The 16,619-nt window shown below is 46.8% G+C and overlaps 1 protein-coding gene across 1 annotated transcript in view; it reads right to left on the bottom strand.

Moving 5' to 3' along the window:
- LOC135912025 (uncharacterized) overlaps positions 1–16,181 on the bottom strand; it is a 128,271-nt gene extending 112,090 nt beyond the window's left edge. Inside the window, exon 1 of the mRNA XM_065444411.2 lies at positions 15,686–16,181. The gene's annotated coding sequence lies outside the window, so the exon portion shown is untranslated. The remainder of the gene's footprint in view (positions 1–15,685) is intronic.
- Between the last annotated feature and the right edge of the window lie 438 nt (positions 16,182–16,619).

The following is a 16,619-nucleotide window of genomic DNA, read 5'->3' as shown; positions in this document are numbered from 1 at the left end:
ATCGTACGAGAGTGTCGTAAATGCGAGGTTAACCTTCACGCTTGACAAACGGAACTCCATCGATTTTCACCAGTGTGGCTATAAGAAAGGGTGTTCAACGACAGACCACCTCGTCCGACTTGAACACGAAATACGTGAAGCATTTTTACACAAACAGCACTGCCTGGCGGTGTTCTTCGACCTAGAGAAAGCATACGACACCACGTGGAGATTTGGAATCTTACGTGACCTCGCCGCGTTAGGAATCCGTGGCAAAATGCTAAACTGTCTGGCTGAATTTATGTCCAACAGAACATTCCAAATCCGTCTAGGCACTGTGCTCTCGCGCACATTTATCCAAGAAAACGGCGTGCCACAAGGTTGCGTACTTAGCACAACACTTTTTATAATAAAAATGAACTCTGTCAACAAAGTAATTCCCACCTCTGTTATGCACTCCATATATGTCGATGATCTGGAAATAGCGTGCCGCGGCTCTAACTTACGCACATGTGAAAGGCAACTCCAGATAACAATAAATAAACTAATGGAGTGGGCTGAGAAAAATGGCTTCCGCTTCTCTACTCAGGAAACTGTTACAGTGCTATTTTCGCAAAAACGAGGGTTGTACTTAGACCCGGATTTAAGATTGAATGATGTCGCGGTGCCGGTAAAACAAGAATATAAATTCTTGGGAGTAACCTTTGACAAAAAACTAAACTTTCTCGCCCACATTAAAGCACTAAAAATTAAGGCAAATAAAGCATTGAATATCCTCAAAGTGTTATCTCATAAGCACTGGGGTTCTGACCGAACGTGTCTATTACGCATTTATCGGTCTCTTGTTCGTAGCCTTTTAGACTACGGCTCCATTGTTTACGGCTCAGCCAGACAATCCTACATCCAAAGACTTGATCCAGTACATAACCTTGGACTGCGACTGGCAAGTGGTGCCTACAGAACTTCACCCATTGAAAGCTTATACGTCGAATGTAATGAACCCTCCTTACAGCAGCGCAGAGCATTACTCACTTTTTCCTACGTACTCAGAATTCAGTCATCACCGCAACACATATGCTACAACATCCTCACACAATGCAACTCACGCTTACACTACACAAATAAACCGAACGTGATTAGGCCACTTGTCCTGCGGTATGAGCAATACTGTCGGGATTATGACATTCCCCAAGGAGTCCTCCAGGTTGCCAAGAAACCACAACGGATGGCACCGTGGTGCGATTTCACACAGTTGTGCGACTGGACATTGACTCATTTAAAGAAGAAAGACACCCCACGCGAACACATTACACAAGAATTCCGTGCACTTCAGGACAAATATCAAAATAACATGCAATATTACACTGATGGCTCTAAAACAAAAGATCACGTGGGTGTGGGGGTCGTAGCGGAAAATTGGGAAACAAGTATTCGATTACCACAACACGCTTCTGTGTTCACGGCTGAAGTTTACGCTATCTGGGTTGCTGTTAAAAAGATTATAACTGATAAACACAAACATGCAGTCATATACACTGACTCTTTAAGCTCACTGAAGGCTCTACAGTTGACATCTGAGTGTGGACCCCTGATAGGAGACATTTTAAACATGTTGGTGCTTAACGAATAAGGGAGGTCAATTCGTTTCTGCTGGGTCCCAAGCCATGTTGGGATACCAGGTAACGAAGCGGCTGATAGATGTGCATTGATGGCAGCGCACAAAAATATTACAAACACGAAACTCCCATATAATGACAGCATCCTTGCAATTAGAAAAGCCTTCACGGTAAAATGGCAACGCGAATGGGACCGTTGTGCCGACAACAAGCTACATCTCACGAAACCCATAGTTGGCGAGTGGAAGTCATGCTGTCATCAGGAGCGGTTCATCGAAGTAGTTTTATGCCGACTACGCATTGGGCACACACACCTCACGCACAATTACCTACTTACGAAAGAAGACACACCAACATGCGAGAAATGTCAACAGCCACTAACAGTTATGCACATATTACTCACATGTACGCAGCTTGAAACACACAGACGAACACTTTTGCACAAATTATATCAACTACACATACCTTTACACCCTGCTCTGATTTTAGGTGATGATCCGCTAGTCCCATTATGTGACGTCCGTAAATTTCTACACGACACCGGATTTTTACATAAAATATAGATTACTAACCCAGCCTTTTTCTTCACAAACTGGATTTTAAAACACCTCGTGTTTGGCGCAGCATAGCCTTAGCTGCTTTTGCGCCATGAAACCCCATTTAACTAACTAACTAACAAGTTCGAAAAAAATAGACGCACGAAGCTTGTAAATTAATAGCTCTGAATCAAGAACAGATATCGCGCTTCGGCAAACGGCATTCATTAGATCATTCAAAGGGGACAAATTAGACATCTCAATTTATATCTTACGTGAATTCATGACGTTCCACCTCTACAGATTCGAACCGTGTTTCCTTCCAATTCACCGACGACTCGCACTCTTTGCATTTAACCTTCAGTTGCTTGACCGTCTTAGCAGCACTCTATTGTCGCTACCACAAAACCTTGAGAGAAAAAACACTTGCAACCACGTGCTCAAAAAAATTCTGCTTACCGCAAAAAGCCGATCACCTAGAAAAGAAATACTAACTACATGTCTAAACTACTAAATTCAAAAATGAGCCCTGCAAATCTATAGCTGCCGGCCGGAAAAGACCCGGCCGTTAGGTCACTGACGTGCTCTTTCGCGAGCACTTCACCGGACTAGCCTAGATCTAAAAACTAGCCTGAATCTAAATTCTCAAAATATTAAAGGAAAGAGCTCATCTATTTGTCGCAGTCACAGCGCTCTCGCAGTCGTCCGTCCGTCCGGTCCCGGTCACCACGCGTAATCCGAAGAATCTGTAATCCTTCCCTACGAACACGCAGCGCCGCATAGCGGAGCCGCCGCTAAGGCTGCACGTGGCCTCAGAAATGCATGGCACGCCGGTGCGCGCGAACACTAAAGTACACTTAATGTGGCAACAGGTCTCCTCTCTCGCGCTTCGTTCTGGACATGCTGCGCCATCTGGTGGCGCTGCCGAGAAGTCCGTGCGTGGCCTCCGAGAGTATAAGTGTGGCGCGCCGGGGCCTGCACAGGCTGAGAATGGTTCCCGCACTTACCGCTCCCCCAGTGGCACTACTCAGTGACCCAAGTTGTCGAGAGGTTCACTGAAGAGCGACACATACCCAGTGCATTCATGGCGCAGCTCGCTCGCAGTTGGCGTGAAAGACGTTCAATGAAAAGTGGCACGTATATCCCGTGGATTTGTGGCACAGCATGGAAATGCGTCAGGTTGCTGTCCTTCAGGAGCACTTGTGACGTGGGTTCGATTTCGCTCAAGATAGAAATTTCTGTCTTCTTATAGCCGCACATTCCCAGTAGCACATACCTAGTTACCTGAGTAGGCATCAAACACGTTCATTCAACAGCGGCACACACCTACTGGCTCATACCCAGTGACTCAAGTAGGCATCAAAGAGGTTCATTGAAGACCAGTACACACCAAGTGGCCCATATCCAATGCTCTATGTGTCACAGAGTTTCATCGAACAGTGGTACCTACCTGCAGTCCAGTATCTACTGTGACCCGTGTCGGCGAGAAAGAGGTACGTTGAATGGCGGCACGGATGTACACATTGCCACATACACACTGACTAAGCTGGCTCAACGGTTAGTTTAGAACCCCGTTCCCTCAGCACACCAGGCCGATGCGCTACCCGCTCGACTATGGCTTACTCTGTGACCCATGTGGATGGAAAAACGGTTAGATACGAGCATACATAGCCAACCTCCGAAAAGGGAGTCAAGTAATCTAAGAATGCTAATAAATTATTATTTTTAATACGATTAGCATTCTTAAGGATACTTCACGCTCTTACCGGGGGCTATGTATGTAGGATGTTTGTTTGTTTCTTTCTAACAGAAGCACAGTAAAGAAAGCCTTGGGGGCTATGCAAAGGGGGAAGGCAGCTGGGGAGAATCAGGTAGCAGCAGATTTATTGAAGCATGATGGGCAGATTGTTCTAGAAAAGCCGGTGCACCCTGTACACGCAATGCCTCATGACCTCGAGCGTACCGGAATCATGGAAGAACGCCAACATAATCTTAATCTATAAGAAAGGGAACAGGAGCTCCTATCTGCGCCAACAGGAAGGGGCTGGAGCCGAATTTGCAAAGCTTTTACACCAAGAACAAGGAAGCGCATGCAGAAGAATATGGATGAGATATCAAGTCTGTAGAGGACTGTGTCAAGACTGAAAAGAGCTTCCGCCACCATTCCACCAGCACGGACATTTGGCTGAGTCATCCGGGTAACTCAAAAAGGACTTTCTAGAAATTCTTCGTCTTCGTCTGCAACATCCGACCAAGCACGGACGACGCTGGCCAAAAGATCGAGTTCCGTCAGTTTGCCCTTAATCAGCTTCCTAGCCATGTTAATTCCGTTTGTGCCAAGTGTTTTTTTTTCTTCTATAAATGCAAGCTTTCTCATTACCCATTTTTGTTTGAGATCATTCATCGTCATCCAAACATAAAGGTCAACCGATTCTTCGCTGATACTTAATACCAGTCACTGTCTAGCAGCCTAACATATCTGTAGCAGTATCTTCTAGTGTATGTTGTTATGGGCAATTCCTCTCCTGAAATAGCTGATGCAGCATTGGCATGAGTCTTGCATTAACCTATGCACATGTGCTGTGCACGATTTTACTTTTCTTGATGTTTTTAGCCTTCAATGCTTGCAGAGCAGAGTGGCTTCTCTCTTGAACGCAAGCTTTCTCATTTTACATATTCCTAGTCTCGTTGATGATTGCTCCTCTTCCTCGATAGCCTGGGTCTTTGCGCAAGCTACACTGAAGTCATTGATTGCGGAATCTGGTTTTGCTGCCCCACTTGGTTGTGGTAACCGTGTTACGTTTCTCAGATGTGGGGGCCTGGTCAGTTGCATTGGTAAGCAGTCTCTCGAGGTAAGCATTTGCTCCTGCAGTCCGCACAGCGACATAGACGCCCAGTATACACACACCGTAACTGGTGCTCCCCGTTCGTCCTTGCCTGCTGCAGCCATGGGCAAATTGTGCTTGTGGCCTACCTCGGCCATAATTCGCTCAAAACGGAGACCAGCATATGTGCTTACATGGTTCGAAGTGTATGAAGTTGATAGCCGTATGGGTGGAAAGGCCCGCAAAAATGGCTGCCGAAGCTGATGCCCACAGAAGCGACCTGTCCACATTGAGACAAAGTGGGACACAAAGAGTGAGCCACACATTAGCGGCCCACGAAAGAAAATAAATGTGCAGGTTGGAAATGAGTTAAGACTAAAATCCCGGGTAGTCCATGTCGCTGTGTTGGTTGCGGCAGCAGATGCCTGCGTCACCTGATTGCTTCGCAATGGAAGTTGCTCCTCTTCAACGGCAACTGTTGGTTCTAACAGGTCCGAGGCTCTGTCAAATCTGTTTGTACCGCTGGTTGTTGCTCATTACCAGACCACCACATGCGACAAAGGCAAGCATTATGCCTGTAAGGTGGTTCGTAACCAATGTATAATGTATTGTCTGGACCTCATGCGGTGACTGATTGCTGTTTAATTTTGTTGTTATGTCGCTTGCTTACTGTTGCAGTGTTATGTTTTTTTAATATTGCGGCTTGGTCGGTTGCACTGGGAAGCAGTCTCTCGAAGTAAGCATTTGCTCCTGCAGTCTGCACAGCGACATAGACTCCCAATTTACACACACCGTGATTCGTGCTCCCCGTTCGCCCTTTCCTGCTGCATCCATGGGCAAATTGTGCCTCTGGCCTTTCTCGGCCCCGATTAGGCATGAACGGAGACCAGCATACGTGCTTACATAGTCCGATGCGTATTTATTTATTATTTATTTATTCATACTGTCGATCCCATCAGGGATCATAACAGGAAGGGCATACATAGTTATCTTGCAGTGTAACAACAATAATTAGCGCAATAATAAGATTAGACATATTAGACATGCAGTTAGCAGAGGCAGACAATGTAGTAGGCAGAAAATTAACGTTATACACTGTTATAATGTTAATAAAAAAAAGCAACAGGTAATCAAAGGTAGAAAATTCACAAAGGTGAACAAAATGGTAGGCATAAATTATACAATAATACATAGCATTAAATTTAAGTGTAACAAGGGGTAATGAGGTAGTCTGTCAAATATCATTGGTGGTAAGCAATAAATAAAACAGGAAAAAAAGTAAACAATTTGCATAAATAAACACTAGTACTCAGTAATGGCAAGTAATACAAGTTATAAAAGTGACGTATACACAAGAGGTAGTAATCCATAAGATACGTTTAAGGTGTCGTTAAAGAAATTGTGATTGTGTACACAATCTAATGAAATAAAATGGCACAAAAATAGATGGTGACACAGGTACATCATAATTGAGAAGCACGCAATTCATTTTCGGCTAATGTAAAAAAAGTAGTGAACGATGGGCTGTCTGTAATATTAGGGCCCAGCTTATTCCATTCACGCGTCATTAAAGGGGAAAACGAATGCTTACGTCTTCCCGTATGAAATGTGTGTTCGTTTAACGATAGTGCATGTTTATGTCGGGTGAGTCGTCTTTGTGCTAGAGATAAGTATTTGGAACTGTCTATTTTCAATTCGTTATGAATAAGTTGATACATAAATTTTAATCGTGCAAGCTTGGCTCGTTTTTGTAAGGTCAGTATACCGGCCTGTTTTAGCAATTCTGTGGGTGAGTCTGTTAACCTATGTTTGTTGTAAATATATCTGAGTGCCTTCCTTTGAATTGCTTCTAGTTTGTTAATGAGTTATTTGGTGAAAGGAAACCAAACAACGTTAGCATACTCTAATACAGATCTGACATATGTGTTATATGCTAGTAGTTTTGTGTTTGGGGGTGCTAGTCTAAGACGTCTATTCAGGAAAAACAATTTTTTTTGTGCGGTAGATGTAACGTTGTTAACATGGCGCTCCCATCTGAAATCGTGTGTTAATGTTAAGCCAAGGTACTTGTACTCCTTCACTTTGTTAAGTGTGGCGTTATTTATAGCGTAGTTAAATTCTGATGCGAGCCTTTTTCTAGTAATTGATAAAATAGCTGATTTTTTAATATTTAAAGTCATTTGCCATTCGTTACACCATTTGTCACGTTACACAAGTGGCAAAGCGTCGTTCAAGGCCACATGATCATTATGAAAATTGATTACCTGATACAGAACACAATCGTCAGCAAAAAGTCGAACATTGACTGGAATATTAGTAGGCAGATCATTAATGTATATCAGAAACTGGAGCCAGAACACTTCCTTGTGGAACTCGGGATCTTACGCTAGATTTCATGGAATATTGCTGGTTAACTTCTACAAATTGAGTGCCTTTAGTAATGTAGTCTTTGATCCAGTTCAGAATAGGGCCCTTTCCCAAGGTAAGTTCGAGTTTATAAATTAATTTCTTATGTGTTACGCGATCGAAAGCCTTTGAAAAGTCTAGAAAGATTCGACCAATTTGTTTCTGTTGGTCAATACTTAACGATACATCGTGGACAAGCTCAATTAGTTGTGTGACTGTGGAAACTCCTTTGCGAAAACCATGCTGACAATTCGTTAATATTTCTTCCTGTTCAAGGTGCTTGGTTATGTGCTTTAAGATAATGTGCTCTAGTAGTTTACAAACAGTGCATGTTAGTGAGATTGGTCTGCAGTTAGGGGGTTCTGTTTTACTTCCCAATTTATGAATTGGTTTCACTTTAGCTGTTTTCCAGTCCTTAGGGAGGGTACGAGATTGATTTGTTAAAAATTATTAATAAGTACTTGGCCATCCACTCAGCGTATCTGCGAAGGAATGCATTTGGAATATTATCAGGTCCTGGTGATTTCTTTGGGTCTAAGTTAAGCAGTAGGTTAAGTACGTCTGTTTCGGTTAGTGTGAGTGGCTTTTTTCTAGAGAAGCCTGCTTGTGGTAGGGTGCCGTTGCCCTCAGTGAAAACGGAGCAGAAGTAGTCGTTAAGCAAGTTAGCAGAGTTCCTGTTATCTTCATTTGAGGCTTCGTTGTCGTTACGATTCTTTTGGTTAATGTAGCTCCAGAACTTTGTGGGAGCAGTTTTCAAAAAGTTTGTGAGTGTATTAGTAAAGTAGAACTGTTTGGCTGTCTTCATTTTTGATTTCATAAGTTGGATAGCTGCGCTGAGATTTTCATGCGTAAATTTTAATGGGTTAGTTTTCAGCAATTTTCGCATTCGGTTTACTTTACGTTTCGCATGTATAACGTCACGCGTTATATATCCATGGACTACGCCTAGTAAGTTTCTTTTTTCTAGTTGGTATGTAATTGGTTATACAATGAGATATAATGACGGAAAACGCGAGCCACAATGTATCGATGTCTGTAGTGCTGTTACGGGAAAGTTTCAAAAACGTGTGGTATTCATTAATCAGGTAATCAAGTATACTAGTGTCGTTAGCTTTACTATAGTCGGGGTAAGCAATGATTTGCTGAGGGTTAACGCTGTCATGAAGGGGTAGAGTTCAATGGGTAATTTGTGATCCTAAATACCATCTAGTAAGCTTAATCTTGTTTCGTCATGTATTAAGTGATTGCTGAGGAATATTAGATCTAGTATGGAACAGCTGGATCTCTGTACACGTGTAGGTTCAGTTACAATTTGTGTAAGGTTGAACGATAACATAAAGTCAAGTAACACATCCGCACAGGGTGAATGATGCTGCATTGTTTGCCAATTCACTTCAGGAACGTTAAAATCACCTGCGATTATTAATCTGGACCCTGATGCATATTGCTCAGTATATTCATGCAATCGGCGCACATTTTCGAGGCCGGAAGAAGGACTGCGTTAGACGCAGCCTACGACAACAGTATAAGATGCGAAGCGCAGTTTACAAAAGATGGCCTCAACGCCCGCAACATCCGGTAACACTGAAAACGGGATTCCTTTCTTTACCAGAATGGCCACGCCACGCCTCGTGTTGCCCGGTCTTTCCGGATGATAGCGTAGTTGGCAGGGGCTATGTCAACATCTTTAATATCGGCTGTTAGCCAGGTTTCCGTTAGTGTTAGAAAGTCAGGTTCATATGCAAGAATCAAGGCTTCAAGGGAATCAGTTTTTTTTTAATATGCTACGGGCATTTATGTTCAAGAAGGATAAGTCGGATATCAAGTTCGGCGTGAACGTGGGCTTCGAGGGCCGTGTTGCTGGTTTTTTGGGTCAGGATTAACGGAACCTGCTTTCAAAGGAGCTATATTATTATTTTCTTCGTCCCAGTAGAACATTTCGCCATTGATTCGTAGTTTGTCATAAATTAGATTAATTTTATCTCCGGATTCTTTCCTTGGTTTGGCAGAATTCCATAACTTCCTTCTTAAGTCTCGTACGCGAGGCGAAAAATCTTCGGAGACAGCAAAACTTGACCCTTTAGCTTGAAACAGTTTCTCAAGATTTTAGTTTTGTCTCTAAAGTCGAGAAGTTTAAAAATTATTGGTCTTGTTTTAGTGCTACCCGGCCTGCCTAATCTATGAATACGTTCGATACTTACAGCTTCGAGTTTCAGGACATTTTTGACAATTTTTACATTTACTGTAAGTTGTAATGTGTCTTCATTTTGAGAAAGAAGAAGAAGACGCCGTTCGAAACGGCTGTGCTCACATCGGGCTACGCATATTTGGTTTTTCGGGCGGACCACCTTCTGGGACCGGCCCGAAACGATCACCACCATCTCCAAGAAGTAGTGCGGCGCCTGTGGAGACCAACTGCAGGTCAGTCGGACCATATTTCGGCATCTTACGGCCGATTTTCCACCTTCAGAATGTGGCGAGCTACCTTCAGTTAAAGAGCGGCGCCGGCGGGCGCGCGCGCATTTGAACATGGCGGCCTTAAGAACTCCGGCTGCGACATCGAACCCGAGACTTATTACAACGTCGCGCCTTGAAGAACAGATGGATTTCACTGCATCTCAGGTGGGTGATGCAACACCGCACCACGAATGCAATGAGGCAGCCACGGTCAACAACAACATGCAAAGCGCTACCGTGGTCAACGAAACGACCGCAGAAGCCGGATGGGAGCGCGTTCTTTCCCTGAAGGAAAAGAAAAATCTCGCTCAGCAGCGCCGCTCCGCGCAAGGAAGCGCACTGCCATCAGGTCCGACTACCAACTCGTCTAAACCCATGGCACATCGCGGGCGCCCACGACTCAAGCGTCTTCCACCGCTACCGAAGAGTGACCTGAAGGTGGTCATCAGACCACACCAAGGGCTACCACTCAAGAATGTTACCAGTCAGGCACTGGCAAGAGCCGTCATGGAGGCGTGCGAGGACAGAACCACTGACAACGATTTTATTCTAAGAATCAAGTCAGGCTCGAACATTGCAGTGATATCCACCCCGAATCGGGATACGGCCAAGGTCATGCAAGCCATCAAATCCTTGAACATCAACGGACGACAACACCCGGTCAATGCGTACGTTACGGCAGGAGAAGACACGACGCGGGGAGTAATCCACGGGATAGAAGCACACACCCCTTCTGACGTGCTGCGATCGAACCTACGTATCCGAACGCAGGGACTGGAGTTGATCGACGCAAGAATGATGGGCGAATCACAAAGCGCCTTGCTCACCTTCTACGGCAGCCGAGTGCCAAGGTGTGTTTATTACTTCGGGGGAGAGAAACTCTGCACACCCTACCGAAATGCGGTACAATTCTGCCGTACCTGTGGCACCGTGGGACACCGCACCGACGTATGTCCACAGCCCGACGCGCAGGTGTGCCGCTCGTGCGGGGTGCGGGAGCCTGCCGATGGACACACGTGCACCCCCAAATGCGCCATTTGTGGGAGTGATCATCCAACGGGTGACCGCCGATGTCCCAAAAGACTAAAGCCAGTCAGGCAGATGTCAAGACCACGGCCAAAGAAAGCAACGAAGACCCAGCTACGGTGGTTCGCCACCGAAGACGAGGACTCCGAGCTGGAGTTCCTTCCGGCCATGGATCGTCGCAGCCGCTCCAGAACCCGCTCGCCGTCGAGGAGCCGATCTTGTTCCGGGCAGCCGGGCCAGAGGAGACGTTCGGCATCCCGACCCAAGGTGCCTCAGCAGCAAGATCAGAAGAAAAAGAAAGAGGCCCCAAGAAGCAAGTCACCGGGGATCCTACTGGCATGCAGCACCCCACAAAATAATCAGGTGAGCTGGGCGCAAGTCGCATCTCCCACTGCCAATCCTAAGAATACACCTACACCAATCACACAAAATCCAGAGTACAAGAAAATAGTAGAAGAAAACAAAATACTTCGAAACAGTTTAGCCGAGCTACGAGCCGAGTTTGAAGCTTTTAAGCGCATGGCAAACAACAGCACATCACAGCAACCCACACCAATTGCAGACCACACTTCCAAATCACCACCGCAGACATCACTGCAACAAAGTACCGCCTCCAGCGCTCATTCGTTAACGCTGGAACAGTTAGCACAAAACATGCAACTAATGTTTGCAGAGCTACACAAACTCAAACGAATGGTAGAGGATGTGCAAACAAAAGCCGCGGCTGTCCCCCGAAAGAGGGTCAGTCAAAGTCCGGGAGCTCCTACCAGGACACCGAAAGCTATAGAGCACACTGATAGCGACAGTAATATCCATGGATAATATGGCAAACAACACAAAGACCGGACACATTGAAATCTGGCAATGGAATTGCTGCACGCTACGGACTAAATTGGCTAATTTCACGCACTACATAGAATCGGCGCCAATCCCTCCCGACGTTATCTGTATTCAGGAAATAGGGAAACAAAATCCAAAACTCAAAGGGTACGAGCTTTATGCTCACCCTGACTACCCTCAAGTAGCCACCTTTGCCAAGAAGGATGTCACGATTAGCCTAAATTATTCTTTTCGGGAACCTATTCAACACCAGATAATCACGATTTGGCCGCAGAAAAGGGGCAAACCTAAAACAATTATTGTCAACGTTTACAGTTCTCCCAGAGAAAAACAGGCGGATTTTGAAAACGTGGTGGCCACCGCGGTGCGACTCGCTCAAGGTAGGGACAAATTAATATTGTTAGGCGACTTTAACGCACAACACTCAAACTGGGGCTACAATAGAGACAATCCTAAGGGCATATTGTTAGCAGACGTTGTAGAGCGCTACGGCCTTTTCCAGCTAACTCAACCAGATCTCCCAACGCGAATCGGGAACAGCGTGTCCCACGACACTTCCCCCGACCTCACGTTCACCAACAACGAAAGTGAGACGCGATGGACGAACCTAGGTGAAAACCTAGGAAGCGATCACTATATCTTAAGCATATCGGTTAATGCAGCCAGGATTCGAAGAGCTATTGGGAAGGCAAGGCTATCCGACTGGACCAAAGTTCGGGAAAAACAGGAAACAATCGGCAGCATAACAGACGTAGGAGAATGGGCCGAGCGGATCCGAGTTATTCACTCTAGGGTCACAAAAACAATTGAAACGACAACGGAGGCTCCAGCCGTGGATCGTCACCTCTTGCATCTCTGGGAAGCCCGGAGAGGCCTCACAAAAAGGTGGAAAAGGCAGAAGCTTAATCGCAAACTCCGGACACGGATAGCTCAGCTAGCGCAGGAAGCTAACGAATACGCACAAAAGTTAAGCGACAGCAATTGGCGTCAGTTCAGTGACTCGCTTCGGGGCACGTTGACTACAAAGAAAACATGGCGCATTCTTCGAAGTATGATTGACCCGGGAGGAACAAAAACAGTCGCGAATCGCACACTCAAGCTACTTGAAAACGAGTTTGAAGGTCGGGAAGCTGACATGATAGACAAAATTAAAGAGATATACGTAGGAACTGTACCGACCGGGCAATCCACCAAACCCGTTTACGAAGGTCAGGACCAACCGGAACTGGACGCCCCCATAACCTTTGAAGAGGTTTACGCAGCGGCGCACTCCTTCAAGAAAAACACGACCCCAGGGGTAGATCAGGTCACGAACGCAATGATTCGCAATCTAAGTGATGACACGCTAAAGAGCTTGACCAAATTCTTTAACGACACGGTCTGGACAGAGGACGGCGTCCTTCCAAAAGAATGGAAGGAAGCAAAAATTATTCTTATTCCAAAACCAGGTAAGCCTCGTAACATCAACAACCTTCGACCCATCTCCCTAACGTCGTGCGCGGGGAAACTCTTTCAAAAGGTTGTGCAGGTCCGGCTCTCGAACCACATAGAGCTAAACAACATGTTCCCCTCCAACATGTTCGGTTTCCGACCCCACGTGTCAGCGCAGGACGTTTTTCTACTACTAAAACACGAGGTCCTGCACCCCAACAGAGGGTCGGAAGATAAATTTGTATTGGCATTGGACATCAAAAAGGCCTTCGACAGCATCTCCCACCACGCTATTCTGGAGGGACTGGAAGCGGTGAACTGCGGAACGCGAATTTATAACTACGTGCGCTCGTTCCTCAGCCACCGCACGGCCACAATCGGATTAGGCTCCACGAGGTCCGACACCTTCAACTGTCCCGACAGAGGTACCCCTCAGGGAGCTATACTCTCTCCACTGCTTTTCAATGTAGGGATGAGAAAGCTAGCCCTGGAGCTAGATAAACACCCGAATCTCGGTTGTGCGATATATGCCGATGATATTACGTTCTGGGCTCACCAGGGGTCCTACGGGGACAAGCAAGAAACCCTTAAAAAGGCCATAGACGCAGTCGTGGAATACGCGAGGGCGGCGGACATGGTATGCGCACCCGAAAAATCGGAATTCATTCGGGTGCGTGCGAAATACGCAAGAAAGAAGGACTGGGTGCCGCTCACTCTGACTCTCGACGGGGCGCCAATTCGTGAAGTGGAGACACTCCGAATATTGGGGATGTGGATACAGCAGAATGCTGGAACATCTCACACCCTACAAAAACTAAAGGCGGTCACAGGAAACGTGGCCAGAATGATAAGGAGAGTGGCAAAAAGCAGAGGCAGCCTAACTGAGGGAGAGACCATCAGCCTGGTTCACGCATTCGTAATTAGCCGACTCACATACGCCCTTCCATATCAGGCCTTGACAAACCAAGAGAATAAACAGGCAAACGCAATAATAAGAAAAGCCTTCAAAGCCGCCCTTGGTCTTCCCGAATGCGCTAGCACAGAGAGATTCGAGGGACTGGGCCTGCACAATACTTTTGACGAGTACGCAGTCGCGACGTTATATGCCCAGAAAGAACGACTTTGTTCTTCAACTCAGGGCAGGGAAGTATTGGCGAGGTTAGGCTTTCCCCTGAGACCCCAGTATTGCGGAGAGGAAACGGCACAGATAGACCGCAATGTTCGATCGCACATCGCGGTGGCCCCAATTCCCAAAAACATGCACCCCAAGTACCATCCCGGACGACGCAGAGCAAGGGCAAAGACCCTTCACAAACGTTTCGGCATGGGACCGGGGGTGTATTATACGGATGCCAGTCGAGCCAGCTCAGACACTTTCACCATAGTTTCTACATGCAACAACAACATAACAACGGCATCCTTCAAAACCGCCTCGGCATGCGTGGCAGAGGCTGCAGCCATCGCCTTGGCCATTCAGGACGCCGAGCGCCAAACCAATTCGGCTGTCATATTATCCGACTCACAAGTGGCTTGCCGCCTGTTTTTGCAAGGAACGGCACCCAAATCAGTAATCAAAATTTTAGGCACTCAACTGGAGGGGCACCACACTATCGTCTGGTGTCCGGCACACGAGCGACTGGCAGGAAACGCTAGGGCAGACCGTATTGCTCGAGGTTTGAACGTCCGAGCAACGGCATGGCCTAGCGATGACCTTCCACCGAATTCTCGTGACATCCTCCTACAGCAAAGGCAGGAGCGGAGACGTTGTGGACATCCTCACTCCGATTTAAACAGCCAACAGGAGAGTGACTGGCGTCGTATTCAGACGAATACATACCCCAACCTGCACCACCTACACAGAATACACGCCACGAGATTCACTGACGAGTGCCCGTGGTGCACAGACACACCCACACTAAAACACATCACATGGGAGTGTCCCAGGAGGCCTCCGCACATAGACAGTCCCATATTACACGAACATCCACTAATGAGGAATAGGCAGTGGGAGGCATGGCTTGCGGACGAGGGTCGGGAGAGTCAGTTGGCTCTTCTGGACCAAGCCCAGCGAGCCGCTCGTGCCAGTGGGGCCCTGGAATAGGGGCTCCAACCATCGTGCCTTGTTTTATTTATATTAATAAAGTTTTACTCTCTCTCTTCATTTTCCTTTCCCTCTTCTGGCACACCATACACAAATAGATTGGATCGTCTGGAGCGGTTTTCAAGGTCGTCTAGTCTTAGTTCCAGCGTTGAAACGACTTTCTCTAGTTTAGTTACCTTCTCCGCGCAAGACGAAATCTTTTTGTCTAGGGTTGTAAGTTGCTCTAGTTTCTTGTCTATTGCGGTGAAACGCTGTTTCTTAATTTCCTTTAAATCATTCAGGATTTGTTGTAGTTGCCGCGAAATATCGGGTGTATCAGGACCCTTTTTTTTCTATATCTCCAGCTAGTAGCAATAATTTGACGAGATCCACTATGTCAAAGATTAGTTCACACAGCAGCCCAGGGCACGGCAGCACAACTAAACAGAGCTCGTTCGAGTGCATGCAATCTTTAAAGTGCTTTCTTACCAGCACGATGAATACAAAAGGGTTATCCATGTGCCCCTGCGGCCAGCTGCCGTGCCCTATGGCCCGCGGAAATGCGTCGCCCCTTCTTATAGCACGAAGCGATCGATGCGCCACCAACGTCGAGTCGAACCCTGGACTGGCGCTCGGAATGGTCGAAGAAGTATGTCGATAGTGCGGGCTGTTGCTGTCCAGTGGGACTGGCTCGGTGGTGTAGCGGTTCGGAAGCGGATGCGCAGCCTGCGCGATGTCCATCTGGAGGCTTGGTGTTTCATTGGGGCCATGACCTGCGGCTATCAGCAGCAGGGTTGTGGCTACCCGCACGATGAATACAATACGAAGTTGATAGTCAGATGGTTGGAAAGGCCCGCAAAATTAGCTGATGAAGGCGATGCCCACTGTTGTGTCGGCAGCGACAGGCAAGTGGGGGGCCCCCGGCCAGCGAACGCGCGCGAGCGCCGACGCAGTGAAGGAGACTCGGAGCTAACTGCAGCCGATGAAAACCGGAACGAAGACTCAGCCGACCCACGGCCGTTTATTGCTAAAAAGGACTTCACATGCCAGATGACACCTCCTGATTGGTCCCAGCTCGTCACAAGGCAGAAGGGGGGTGCGCCATCTAGCTAAACAACTACAAAACATACATGTACGATAACACAGAGATCTGACAGGGGGCGACACTATACTACACCCACGAAAGCGACTTGTCCATATTGAGACAATGTGAGACACCAAGGGTGAGCCACACATTAGCGGCCCCCGAAAGAAAAGAAACGTGCAGGTTGGAAAGGAGTGAACGGCTAAATTCTGGGGTAGTCCATGTCGCTGTGTAGGCTGCTGCAGCAGATGCCTGCGTCACCCGATTGCTTCGCAATGCAATTTGGGCATTTTTAACGGCGACTGTCGCTGCAAACAGGTGGCACACTCTGTCCAATCT

The sequence above is a fragment of the Dermacentor albipictus genome, chromosome 3 (genome assembly GCF_038994185.2).
Source record: "Dermacentor albipictus isolate Rhodes 1998 colony chromosome 3, USDA_Dalb.pri_finalv2, whole genome shotgun sequence".
Classification (NCBI taxonomy): domain Eukaryota; kingdom Metazoa; phylum Arthropoda; class Arachnida; order Ixodida; family Ixodidae; genus Dermacentor; species Dermacentor albipictus.
Note: the sequence above shows the minus strand (reverse complement) of the source record. Positions and strands in the feature narration are given on the sequence as shown.